This window comes from Lithobates pipiens, unplaced genomic scaffold (genome assembly GCF_037356315.1).
Source record: "Lithobates pipiens isolate NorthernLeopardFrog02 unplaced genomic scaffold, aLitPip1_a1.2 Scaffold_13, whole genome shotgun sequence".
Lineage (NCBI taxonomy): Eukaryota > Metazoa > Chordata > Amphibia > Anura > Ranidae > Lithobates > Lithobates pipiens.
In genome coordinates, this window is record NW_027507718.1 from 305758557 (window position 1) to 305771481 (window position 12925).

The window sequence follows — 12925 nt, forward strand, 5'->3', positions numbered from 1 at the left end:
TGCCTCCGACTCACCATGGGCCAGTTGCCGCTTGCTGCGTTTGCTGCCAGGGATGGTAGATATGCTTGGTTAATTTCCTTTGAAAGCAGCTTTTGTACTGTATCTATTCCCCTCTATACAGAGTGTGGTTTATTATATCTATACATTTTACAGGAATCTGTCGCATCTGCTCCTGATGAGTGGAGATACATCCACGAAACGCGTCGAGCTACATTGGATGCTACAGTGATATCTATTACGCCCTGACGTTGATACCTATATTAATTCAGTACATTTACGTTTATATTATGCCATTATAGACATAGGTACCGGATATGTCGCCCTGAGGCACTTTTAGGCTATGCTGTTGCTCTACATGCTACTTATTGTTTACACATGCTTCTTAATTTGATGTGTTTTTACATACACCTTGATGTTTTTCATAAACATATTTTGTGCCAAATAATTGTACATGTATGTATGTATGTATATATATGAATTTACTCTGTATTATACATTACTATGAATTCAATTAAATTATTTTTTTACCTTGACCTCCACACTCCAGCCGCTTCATTTAAAGTCCCAACTTCCTTTCTATTTTGCTTACAGTGAAGATCTCTGCACTCACAGTCTTCTCCGATGTCTTGTGGGGGGAATTACCCTTTACACAGGCAAATCTTTAATGGGGTGCTACATTTTAGACTCCAGCAAAAGCCTAGACTGCCAAAGTAGAATTTGTTTCTTACTCTGGGCATCTTCGCCATCTCCAGATGAACTCACTTTTAATCCAATTCAAACAAAGAATGATTCATGGAGACATCCTCTCTAATAGTGATGGACGAACTTCCGATGGGATGTTTCGCGAATGCGGACCGTGAACGCGGCCGATAGTTCGCAAACCGGAACGTTCGCGGCGGGCCCCATTTACTTCAATGGGAGGCGAACTTTGCAAACCTACAGGTCAAATTTGCAGCCACAAAATAATTAATAGCTGTGCAAACATAGTCCCACCACATGGCCAATGACATAACACATGTATGAGGTGAATCTGGGATCGACAACTACAAGCATTCTTTTTTTATATGGGAAATTGTTGTGACAATTCAGGACTGTGGAGCGCATGAAGGCAATGGAGGAGAGGGAAGGTCAGGGTAGGCAAAGAGGGTGCAGGAGATGATCACCAGCAGCGTGACATACAGCAATGACACCTGCACCATGATAGAGTCATCTGACAACAGCACCGTGATAGAGAGCACTGACATCAGCAGCGTGACCTAAAGCACTAACACCAGCACCGTGATATACAGCACTGACAGCAGCACCGTGATAGAGAGCACTGACATCAGCAGCGTGACATACAGCAATGACACCTGCACCGTGATAGAGTCATCTGACAACAGCACCGTGATAGAGAGCACTGACATCAGCAGAGTGACATACAGCAATGACACCTGCACCATGATAGAGTCATCTGACAACAGCACCGTGATAGAGAGCACTGACATCAGCAGCGTGACATAAAGCACTAACACCAGCACCGTGAAATGCAGCACTGACAGCAGCACCGTGATAGAGAGCACTGACATCAGCAGCGTGACATACAGCAATGACACCTGCACCGTGATAGAGTCATCTGACAACAGCACTGTGATAGAGAGCACTGACATCAGCAGCGTGACATAAAGCACTAACACCAGCACCGTGATATACAGCACTGACAGCAGCACCGTGATAGAGAGTACTGACATCAGCAACGTGATATACAGCACTGACACCTGCACTGTAAGCAGCCCCAGGAGGAAGTCAGCATAGCACAGGGATGGTGGGAGCCCCTCATAATGAGCATAGCACAGGGATGGTGGGAACCCCTCATAATGAGCATAGCACAGGGATGGTGGGAGCCCCTCATAATAAGCAGCCCCAGGTGGATGTCAGCATAGCACAGGGATGGTGGGAGCCCCTCATAATAAGCACCCCCAGGAGGATGTCAGCACAGCACAGGGATGGTGGGAGCCCCTCATAATAAGCAGCCCCAGTAGAAATATGACACCGCTCAACCTCTTCAAAGAGGAGGGTACGGGCATATAGTACGGTGTGCTTTTTTTGGACAAGGAAGTGAGCCAAATGAAGAAAGAAGGTCTCTGTGCTCGATTAAAAAAATTGTTTATAGACATATACATGGTCTACTGGTCACATGTGTTGAATTCCTCCGAGATCCATGCCTCATTCATTTTTAGAAATGTGAGGTAGTTAACACTGTCGTGAGCTAGGCGAGTACGCTTATCGGTCACGACCCCCCTGCTGCGCTGAACGTCCTTTCGGACAGGACACTGGATGAGGGGCAAGCCAACAGTTTGATTGCAAATTGGGCAAGCTCTGGCCAGAGGTCAAGCCTGCCCACCTAGTAGTCCAGGGGTTCATCACTCCTCAGAGCGTCCACATCGGCCGTTAACCCGATGTAGTCGGACACCTGACGGTCTAGGCGTTCCCTGATGCTGGATCCGGATGACACCTGTCGATGGGTCGGCTGAAAGAATGACCTCATATCCGAAGTCACCAACACATCTTCAAACCGGCCTCTTCTTGCAGGCGCTGTTGGATTGGTACCTGCAACTCCTTCTCTGGGAGTGGGAATTTCTCCTCTGCCAGCGCACGCAAAGGCAGAATGCAGCATTTCTCAAAGAAAGGCCTGGAAGTGCTCCATTCTGCCAGCCCTCTGTGACGGCGGTAACATTTCCGCCATTTTGTGTTTGTACCAGGGGTCTAAGTACGTTTCCACCCAGTACTGGTCCTTGACCCTTATGCTTTTTATACGGGGGTCCCTATTAAACACTGGAGCATGAAGGCCCCCATTTGCACTAAAGTGGAAGCGGTGTGGTGGCCTGGCTCCTGCTCATCATCCAGGATAATGTCGTCCTCTTCATTCTCCTCTCCCCATCCATGCACAACAGGGATCCCAGAAAGGTTTAAAGCATGCTCTTCTTGCTCCTCCTCATCCGCCCCTGCACCATCCTCCTCTGACTCCTCTTCAGACTCCTGTTGTTGACTCAGATAGAGTAGCCCCCCTGGGAATTCATCCAGCATTGAGACTTCCTCATCTTCCCGCTCCTGCTCCTCCACAGCTTGATCAATGACACGACGCAATGCATGCTCCATAAAGAAGGCATAAGGTACCATGTCACTGATGGCGCCATGGCTGCGACTGACCAGTTTGGTGATCTCCTCAAATGGGCGCAGAAGTCTGCATGCGTCGCGCATGAGCAGCCACTGGCGCGGGGGAAAAAACCCCAGCTCCCCAGAACCTGTTCTGTGGCAGAGTTCATACAGGTAGACGTTAACTGCACGTTTCAGCCTATCAAGCATATAGAAGGTTGAGTTCCATCGCATCGGGCAATCGCAAATAAGATGTCTGACCGGCAGATTGTGTCGCCGCTGAATGTCAGCAAGGCGAGCCATGGCCGTGTAAGATCTTCTGAAATGGGCCGAGATTTTCCTTGCCTGCCGCAAGATGTCCTGGACCCCAGGGTATTTGACAACGAATCGCTGCACGACCAAGTTTAAGATGTGTGCCATGCATGGCACGTGCATGATTTTGCCCTGTTTCAATGCTCTAAGCAGATTGGCACCGTTGTCACACACCACTTTACCAACTGTCAAATTGGGGGGTGTTAGCCACTGATCTGCCTGTGAACGCAAAGCTGAAAGGAGTGCCAGGTCAGTGTGACTCTTGGCTTCCAGGCACAACAGACGCAGCACGGCATGGCAACGTCTCACCTGGCATGTCGAATAGGTTCTGGGGAGCTTGGGCGGCACAGCGGAAGAGACGCTAGCAGCGGAAAAGGAGGAGTCAACCGAGGAGGAGAGGGAGGAGGATGGAGTAGGAGGAGGAGGAGAAGAAGAGTCAGGCCTGCATGCAATCCTTGGCGGTAAAACCAAATCTACACGGGTGCCACGGGTTACATGCTTGACGGCCGTCAGAAGGTTCACCCAGTGGGCAGTAAAAGTGATATACCTTCCCTGCCCGTGATTGCTAGACCACGTGTCTGTGGTCAGATGTATCTTGGCACCGACACTGTGTGCCAGAGATACATTCACTTGCCGCTGAACATGGCCATATAGCTCTGGGATGCCCTTCTGTGAGAAATACTTCCTTCCTGGGACCTTCCATTGTTCCAATGGCCACAAATTTGCGAAAGGCCTCCGAGTCCACCAGTTTATATGGCAGTAGTTGGCGGGCTATGAGTTCTGACAAGCCAGCCGTCAACCGTTGGGCAAGAGGGTTATCCGGCCATCATTTTTTTACGCTCGAACATTAAACCCACGGAAGCTTGCCTTTTTGCAGAAAAACGTGAGCTTGGCGTGATGGAAGGTGGAGTGGAGGACAATTGTGAGGATAGAGGAGAAGGAGAAGTAAAAGACGAGTCTGGACGGTGAGAGCCTGGAGTGTGGCTTTGTGTGTTCCGTTGCTCCCACACAGCTCGGTGATGGCTGCTCATGTGCCTTCTTAAGGCGGTCGTCCCTAGGTGAGTGTTGGGCTTACCACGACTAATGCGTTGACTGCAAAGATTACAGATGGCAACGCTATTGTCAGCAGCGGACACGTTAAAAAAAGCCCACACTGCGGAGCCATGTGCCGGTGTCCTGGGAGCGCCAGATGTGACCGTACATGGTCGATGACTCGCTCCTGATACATTTGCAGTCTGCTTTGTCCTTCCTGTGCAATGTAAGTTATTTCTGCTTCTCCTCCCTATCTGCTGGTCCATATCTCCCTTCTGAACTCCCCTCCTCTTCCTCTCTTGTGGGCACCCACGTGACATCACTAGACACGTCATCGTCGACGTCACCCTCTCCACCGCTATAAGTAGAGATCTCGGAGTAGGCAGCAACACCGGGGACCAACCTCCTCCTTGGGCTGATCTGGGTACTGTCGTCAGACTGCTTAGTAGCGGTTGTTGCTACCTCCTCTTCCTGATACAATACCAAGAGTGGCTGCGCATCAGAAATGTCTTGATATGGATCGGAAAATAATTCCTGTGACTCAAGCGGAAGGTATGTGGTGGTGGTGGTGGTGTTGTTGGTGGTAGTGTCTTTGGGGGTGCACATAGCAGAGAGTGAAGAAGAGGGTGCAGATCAAGAGGATGAGGAGGGTGCAGAAGAGTAAGGCTGAGTGAGCCACTCAACCAAGTCTGGTGCGTCCTTTAAAGTAATTGAACGCACCTTCTGCAACTTCCCACTTTGGCTCAAGCCTGTTGCTCCTGCCCTACCCCTACCACCCCTGCGGAAGGGCCTGCCTCTTCCTCTGCCTGTAATTTTTTAAATGACCCTTTGACAAAACTCTCAGTCCCTATACCGATGAAGGACTGCTGCAGTATAGGGCAGCAGTCAGCAGTAGTGCACCTCAACCCTATGTATTGTGGACCTATACCAGTCCTTATAGAATAGCAGACTGTACCTCACTCAACCCTATGTACTGTAGTACCCTATACCTTACCAGTCCTTATAAGGACCTTTGTGGAACAAGTAGGTTGTGTGTGCGTGATTAGCAGACTGTACGTCAGTCCCTATACCGATGAAGGACTGCTGCAGTATAGGGCAGCGGTCAGCAGTAGTGCACCTCAACCCTATGTATTGTGGACCTATACCAGTCCTTATAGAATGGCAGACTGTACCTCACTCAACCCTATGTACTGTAGCACACTAGACAGACCAAGTTACCAGTCCTTATAAGGACCTTTGTGGAACAAGTAGGTTGTGTGTGAGGGATTAGCAGACTGTACGTCAGTCCCTATACCGATGAAGGACTGCTGCAGTATAGGGCAGCGGTCAGCAGTAGTGCACCTCAACCCTATGTATTGTGGACCTATATCAGTCCTTATAGAATGGCAGACTGTACCTCACTCAACCCTATGTACTGTAGCACCCTAGACAGACCAAGTTACCAGTCCTTATAAGGACATTTGTGGAAAAAGTAGGTTGTGTGTGACTGATTAGCAGACTGTACGTCAGTCCCTATACCGATGAAGGACTGCTGCAGTATAGGGCAGCGGTCAGCAGTAGTGCACCTCAACCCTATGTATTGTGGACCTATACCAGTCCTTATAGAATGGCAGACTGTACCTCACTCAACCCTATGTACTGTAGCACCCTAGACAGACCAAGTTACCAGTCCTTATAAGGACCTTTGTGGAACAAGTAGGTTGTGTGTGACTGATTAGCAGACTGTACGTCAGTCCCTATACCGATGAAGGACTGCTGCAGTATAGGGCAGCGGTCAGCAGTAGTGCACCTCAACCCTATGTATTGTGGACCTATACCAGTCCTTATAGAATAGCAGACTGTACCTCACTCAACCCTATGTACTATAGCACCCTACACCAGGTTATTACCTTACCGGTCCTTATAAGGACCTTTGTGGAACAAGTAGGTTGTGAATGATTAGCAGACTGCAGCAGAAGGGCAGCAGTCAAGTATAATATTTTTTCTATATTTGGAAGAAAGAATATTATACGTGTACACGCCTATTACCATACCACTGATACCAGTCCTGAAAATAACCTTTGTGGACCTAATATAGTAACAGCTACTGATTAAACTGACCCTCACTGCCTCACACACTGCATCCTGCCTGTCCCTATATAAACTGACAAAACAGAGGCTACTGCAACAATAACTGGAACAGCTAATGACTAAACTGACTGTCCCTACAGCAGACACACCGTCCTGTCCCTTTCTCTAAACTGACAAAAGACACTCAGGCTGCTGCAACAATCACTAGCACAGCAAACCTATATCCTGAACTGTGAACTACACCTAACACCTATACCAGTCCTGAAAATAACTTTTGTGTACCAAATAGCTAGCGATTTGGGTCACTGCAATCTCTCCCTGCTCCACACAGTAACCTCTCCCTATAGTGACAGAAGAAAGAATGTAAAATGGCCGCCGGATCGGGTGTATTTATAAGTTAGGGGGAATGTCCAAGTGTCCATGTGCTGTAATGTCTCAATTGGCTGTCCTGTACCCCATGATGGATGTGTCATCATAGGTCAACGTTCTTTTACACAGTAAACACGGAAGTCCGCCGGACGAACGGCGCCAATAGTCCGCCGAACTGGCGGACCGCGAACAGCCAAAATTTGCCGCGAAACGACCACCGGGCGAACCGTTCGGCCATAACTACTCTCAAATGGCTATCACCTCAGTTTAGCAGGATAAGCATCTTAGGCTAAGAAGGACCCTAGAATTCTACCCAATCAAGGTAGTGCTTATGCACATGCTGTGATGTAATTCATAGTGGCTTCAGCACCCCATGAGAATAATAAATGTATTCTCTTTACATACAGGGCTACTAAGGATAACCAGTTCCATTGGCTCAATGTTGACTATAACTTAAGCTTACTAAGCTTTGTTAGCGAGTTGGAATGAAAGAAACATTATCCAGAATCACTGCTGGATGGATTGGGTGCAAGGCTTGGCTCTTACAAAAGCAATGACAACTAATTAACCTGAGAGTATGTGGACTTCTTGGGCTCTCTGTCATGGAGTGTCAGAAGTAATTATGGGGTGACAATGTGGTCCTTCACTAATACCTACAGTATATGGCTCACTGTGGTCTTTTTCTTGATTTTTGACCTTAAAGTTTCTGCTATCTAGAACTGATTGAAATGTTACTTTTTCTGCATCCAACCCTCGTTTGTGGCTAGTAATTTCCTATTCTTATGCTGCAATGGAGTCCTGATTAACTCCATGGCAGCATAGAATCCTTCCCAATGTGTTTGAGTAATCTAGTTGCGGAACACGTGGATTGATGTTATGGGAGAGAGGTCATATGGGGTAGGAGTGAAGAAGGAGTTTACCTGTTCTTATGCCACCTTTTGAGTTAATCAGGAAAGAAAATATGAAGGAAGCACTCCTATGTCCATATCCGTGTAAGGAATTGATACAACAAAAGAAAATATTGGGCATGAAATAACCCAGGGTCGGACTTTAGAGGCACAATGGACAGAAGTAGGTATAAAATATATATTTTATTTATAACAATACGTGGTACAGAAGAGCAAAAAAGGTAAAGGGTTAAAAAGCATATGATACACTCTATAAACAATACATAACAAAGATGTGCATGCATAGTATATGTGGTAATGAGCCCCTGTGTGTCAACACATTTTGCTGTCTAGCTTTATCAGGATTAACTCAGGGATTGTTGGAGAAAACAGGTCTCATTATCTTGCAAGGGAGTTCATGAAAGATAACCTCACCCATTAAGCTTTAAGCATCATCATATAAAGTATCTCAGGTACTTGGGTATTCATAACAAAGAGCCAGTAGCTCAGAGTGGCAAGTAGCACCTATATTGGCAATATTGGCAAGTAGAAAGACTCAAAAAGACAAAAACAGGATGAGAGGAGAGATGGAGGCGGGGGGGGGGGGGGAGGGGGGGTGGATACTCAGCAAAGAGCCCAGACTGCAATCAGCAAAGCAGAAGTGAAATTAGGTCAGGTTCATTAGTCCCTCAGGGCCATCATAACTAGAATCCTGTCCAGCACATGATCAACGTGCGGTTCTCTGGAGGGGTATGGTCTTCTAGTTATGATGGCCCTGAGGAACCGCAGTCTGGGCTCTTTGCTGAGTATTCATGTATATGTGCCTGGCTTTAAGTATATGTTTATACTATTAGGGCTGCTGGCTCTTATTGTCCAAGCCCATACCACCACCCCTCCTATCCCTCCTCTCATCCTGTTTTTGTCTTTTCGAGTCTTTCCACTTGCCAAAATTATCAATATAGGTGCTACCGGCACTCTGAGCTACCAACTCTTTGTTATGAATACTCAAGTACCTGAGATACTTTATATGATGATACTTGAAGCTTAATGGCTTAATGGGTGAGATTATCTTTCATGGACTCCCTTGCAAGATAGTGAGACCTGTTTTCTCCAACAATCCCTGAGTGTGTCCTGATGAAGCTAGACAGTGAAACATGTTGACGCAACAGGTGCTCACTACTATGTATACTATGCACGTTCATCTTTGTCTGTCATGTATTCTGTATAGAGTGATTCATATTATCATATATATTATCATATATTTTATCCTTTACTTTTTTGCTATTCTGTACCGTGTATTGTTATAAATAAAATATATATTTTTATACTCGCTACTGTCCATTGTGCCTCTAAAGTCCGACCCTGGACTATTTCTTCTCCAATTATTTTCTCTTGTTGTATCAATCAGGAAAGAAAAATGATGGAAAGTATTTCATAACAATTTTCAGTTTTAAATACAGCTTGGTAAATAAATATATATATATATATATATATATATATATATATATATATATATATATATATATATATATATATACTTGTTTTAAGAACTGGAAAACCTGTTTGTCTGTCAGACCCTATTGGGAAGATTGATCTCACTAGGCTCATACTGTAGTCAACGGAAAGAAAATCTCTGGGCAGTATAAAATTACAATTACACTGGATTTGAAGCGCTAAAAAAATGAATTTGATCATATGATGGGTAACAGTATCTCAGGATGTGCAAAAAGATTATGACACAAAAATAAACAACATATAACAAAACAGAATGCAAATACTCACACAAAGAATTTTAATGTAGATTCTTGCTTTACTCAAATAGTAAAAACAAAAATGTTTTGGATTTTATAATGCAGGATGCAATCTGTTGAATGTAAACAAAGGCTTTAACAAATAAATAACCTGCACGTTCCACTTTAAATATTTAAAAAATTAAAACCCTGCCTATGTGTTATTAGAGTGTTTTTTTGACCACTGGCCAGAATCTCATCATCTGGTCTGCAGCTTTGTTTTCTACTGAGATGTGAGAAGCTGTTCAAGGTATAGTGATAGGGAACTATAATATAGCAATTAGAGGTGAACAAATAGCTTCTACTGGAGGATGGGATAAACAGCTCAATCTCTGTATTTGTGGACAATACTAAGCTAAGCAGGGCAATAACTTTTCCGCAAGATGTGGAAACCCTGCAAGAAGATCTGAGCAAATGAATGGGTTGGGAAACTACATGGCAAATGAGGTTTAATGTAGAAAAATGTAAAATAATGCATTTGGGTGGCAAAAATATGAATGTAATCTATTCGCTTGGGGTGAGAACAATGCTGAGTGGTCTTTCAGCTAGTTCTTGTTTACCTGATCTGTTCCTGCTTCCTGTGTCTCAACCTGGCTTCACCTGACCTTCTCCTTGACCTCCGTCTGCCTACCCGATTCCAGCTTGTGTTTGACTCTGCTTCTGTCTGATGTTCCTGTACCTTGCTGCTTGTCTGTGTACCAAACCCGGCCTGTGTCCCATCTCTGCCTCTGCCTCTCGTCTCGGTACCTACTCTGTCCTGCTGTTGATGACCTCCTGGCTTATGTCCCGGCTACGCCTCCATCTGCTGATCCAGCGATACAGAGCACAGATCACAGCCTACCCAGTGCTCTTCAGCCACCTGGTTCCTGCCAAGGTCCAGCCAGTACCGTACTCTCCACTCGTGCCACTCTGTGTTCTTCACTCCCTGTCATCACTGTAGAAATGGCTACACATTACTGAATTAATGAATAAACACACCTGTTAGTGCATGAAACACATCTACCATTTGAACTGTCTGTAACACTTGGAATGTTCGTTATTAAATAAGAATTTTGATGGATCTTGGAATGCAGCCATTTCTTCAGTGTTGATCGGATGCGGAAGCGAGCCGAGGCGGGCACCTGTGATATCATTAGGCTTCCTGTCTCACCTGGAGCAGTGAGTTCTTTTGTTTGGATACCCTGTCATCACTACCAGGTGTGTCGGACAGGAGGTGTAAGAGAAGCCCCCTCTCCAGCTCGATCTCCACTAGATACATGACAGGCATGCAGTGCAAAACTGCTGCAAGCAAAGAAAATAGAATATTGGTATGCATTAAAAGGGGGATTAACTCCAGAGATAAAATTATCATTTAACCATTCTACAAGACTCTGGTTTGGTCACACCTGGAGTATGCCATCCAGTTCTGGGCACCAGTCCTCAGGAAGGATATGCTGGAACTGGAGAGTCCAGAGAAGGGCAACAAAACAAATAATACTAATACTGGAGGAGCTTAGTTATGAGGAAAGGTTACGAGCACTGAACTTATTCTCTCTGGAGAAGAGACGCTTGAGAGAGGATATGATTTCAACATACAAAGACCGTACTGGTGACCCCACAATAGGGATAAAACTTTTCAGCGAAAGGGAATTTAATGACACGTGGCCAATCACTAAAATTAGAAGAAAAGTAATTTAACCTTAAACTGTGTAGAGGGTTTTTGCTGTAAGAGTAGTAAGGATGTGGAATTCTCTTCCACAGGCAGTGGTTTCAGCTGGGAGCATCGATAATTTAAAAAAACTATTAGATAAGCACCTGAATGACCACAACATACAGGGATATACAATGTTATACTGACATAAAATCACGCAAATAGGTTGGACTCGATGGACTTGTGTCTTTTTTCAACCTCGCCTGCTATGTAACTATATAACTATACTGAACAAAGGATCAGAAGGATTCTGACATACCTGAATATTTTTATATATTTAGTATGTAAACCACTCTAGTCAGAACAATGATCTGCTGTACAGTGATGACATGTTTATACCGTCTAATATCACTCCCTAAAATATTGTTTGCACCCTGAAGAGATATCTTCATGAGCATTCCAGAGCCACACTATATCCCAATTGCAACCTATCAACACTGTAGTGTTCTATAGGATACCAAGGAGAAGGGGTCCAAGACAGATACCGCTATCCATGGTTCCCACACTTTTTGGAATTTATTGCATAAGCCCCTGTTCCTATACACTTTGTGTTATTTCAGTAAAGCATTGTTAATTTGTATCCACCATTCCTCATGTGTGAGGGGATCCAGGGGACACCATTTTAATGCAATAAGGCTCTACCCGGAGAAGCACCCTCCATCTGGTATTGTCCAATCAGGTAACTGTATATAGAGGAGATAAGGCCCTTCTTGATCTGAATCCTTGCAAGGGAGTCTATGAGTGATGTAGTCTGTACCTCTGGCTTGATGGCTTTAAACTGGGCATGTATGGCATGTTGCAGTTGCAAATATTGGAAAAATCTGCAAAAGGGCAGTGAATATGTCACCTGTGGGTCTTGGAATGTTTCTAAGACATTCCTAAGACATTCTGAGTAGGGAGCCAAACACCCCTTAGTCTGCTTGTAAAGTAGCGCTTCTGTGTGATGTGTTTTACAGTCCCACAGCAAAACTACATTTCTCAAGGAAATTTTTTTTATTTAAACTTGCTTGCGGTTGTAATGTATTGCTCCCGGTAATATAGATAAAAATCAAGAAAAAAAACTTTGTGGGTTCCCCCCTCCCCCAGTCCATACCAGGCCCTTTGAGTCTGGTATGGATATTAAGGTGAACTCCACGCCAACATTTTTTTTTAAAAAACAGCGTGGGGTCCTGTAAAAAGAAAATTGGCATGCCCCCCCCCAAAATCCACCCAGACCCTTATCTGAGCATGCAGCCTGGAGGACAGGATAGCGAGCCCCCCCCCCCCCCCCGCCCCGAACCATACCGGGTCACCTGCCCTCAACATGGGGAGGATGCTTTGGAGTCCCCCCCAAAGCACCTTGTCCCCATGTTGATGGGGACAAGGGCCTCATCCCCACAACCCTAATATATATATACTAGACTTTATATATATATTAAATACACTGCCTGCACGCCATTAACCACTTCCCACCCGGCCAATGTATATATACGGCGGGTGGGAGCCGCCTGCTCCTGATAGGACGTTCAGGAACGTCATTCAGGAGCAGCGGGATCGCGCGCGCGCGCGCCCGCGCAGCGGCGCGATCCCGATGTGCTCGTGTCACCCGGACACGGCACATCTCAGATCGGCAGGAGGGCTCTGTGATTGGCCCTCCTGAT